General features: G+C 41.4%; 1 protein-coding gene across 1 annotated transcript in view; it reads right to left on the bottom strand.

The window, feature by feature from the left end:
• Window positions 1-714, bottom strand: part of SLITRK5 (SLIT and NTRK like family member 5) — a 9,967-nt gene extending 9,253 nt beyond the window's left edge. The window contains exon 1 of the mRNA XM_031061286.1: window positions 532-714. The gene's annotated coding sequence lies outside the window, so the exon portion shown is untranslated. The remainder of the gene's footprint in view (window positions 1-531) is intronic.
• Between the last annotated feature and the right edge of the window lie 852 nt (window positions 715-1,566).

Genomic DNA, 1,566 nt, shown 5'->3' with positions numbered 1-1,566 from the left:
GCTGAACCAGTGCACCAAGGTCTTCCCCTCCTTTTACCTTGATTTTAAACTGGTGATGGAAACACCATGGTAGGAATCCAAAGAAAAAATGCTCAGTGCTGAAAATGGCATCTTAATTCCACAGAGGGAACACTGACACATTCTCCACATCACACATTTTTTAAAACTCTTTTATGCTGGTGGCTTTTTCCCTAGCTATACATTTACAAAGCACACACCCACCCACACAGACATGCACACACGCGCGCACACACACACACATGCACACACGCTCGCACCCCCAGATGACTTTTGTGCAGGAATTCTTCTGTAATGAGATTAAATACATTAACCTCCTACTTCAGTGCACTTAACAGCTCTCTTCAATTACGGAAATTGTGCATCTTTACAAAAGCAAGTAATATTAATTGATATGTGATCCCCTCCCAAGTTATACACAATGTAACAGAGCTCATTTCAAGCAGAAGTCTCCTGTTTTCTCTCACACACAGACACATACACACTCTCAAAATAAATGTTTTAACCACTCACCCAAAATTTGTGAAAAATGTAAAACATGCAGGTCATCTTCGGAGTCTCATCCATATCTGACATAGCGCTTATTCCCAATGTTCTGCAAAACTAGCCTGGTAGAAGTGGAGAGATCTAAATAGGTCTCATGAAAATATCTCATTGCCAACACTCCAGACATCAGAGTTACTGATTATAAGCAGCGATGGCTGTCAGTGCTCTTCATCCTTTAGGGAAGAAGACACCCAGGCTGATTAAAAGCCAAGGAGGGTAGAAGGGAAACCCTACCATTGACCTACGTCAGTAATTTAATGTCCGAATTCCACCTAGCTGGAAACAAATCCTTTCATTTTTTGCCGTCTTTCTGACTCCTCGTGGCTTTCTTCTACTTCTACTAGTCTAAAAGCAATATGAATAGGGAAAATAAATGCATTTTGTGTGTCGGTAGGGGAAGACTAATAAATCATCAGGTTTAAATGCTGGGATCTTGGACCGGGCTTGCATTTTCTATCGTCCACCTCAGAGCTCCAATCCTCATGACACAACTCTGGTTTGGAGGAACGCATCCTAAAAAACGAGAAGTCTCAGTACTGCAAGACATCTCCTGTGGCATCAGGTTCAAGGCTGCAAAACTAGCACTTGCAGCAAAGGCAATCATGCAGCAAGAAATCGGAAGTCTCCGTGAATCTCTCTAATTCTGACCAGACGTCAACTGGATTGGAATTACTCAAAGCAAAAAGGCTTCACTGCATAAAGGCAGCAGAAATCTTACTCAAAGGCATGTATCTGGCATATTTTTTCTCAGCTCGATCAGATCCATTCATCCATTAACCAACAGTTCTTCGGAGAAGAAAAAAAAAACCCACAATGACAACCTATTGAAAACCTGCCCGGTCAGTGTTAAACTCCCAGGCATTTTACAACTTTAATTCAATTATGGTTAGCAAAAGAGACAAATACAATTTTCCTTCCCTCTCCCTTTCCCCTTTCTCTGACAAAAAAAAAAAAAAAAAAAAAGGGGGGGGGGGGGGGGAAAAAAAAAAAAATTTTGTGGCG

Source organism: Geospiza fortis, unplaced genomic scaffold, assembly GCF_000277835.1.
Source record: "Geospiza fortis unplaced genomic scaffold, GeoFor_1.0 scaffold294, whole genome shotgun sequence".
NCBI classification, from domain to species: domain Eukaryota; kingdom Metazoa; phylum Chordata; class Aves; order Passeriformes; family Thraupidae; genus Geospiza; species Geospiza fortis.
Note: the sequence above shows the minus strand (reverse complement) of the source record. Positions and strands in the feature narration are given on the sequence as shown.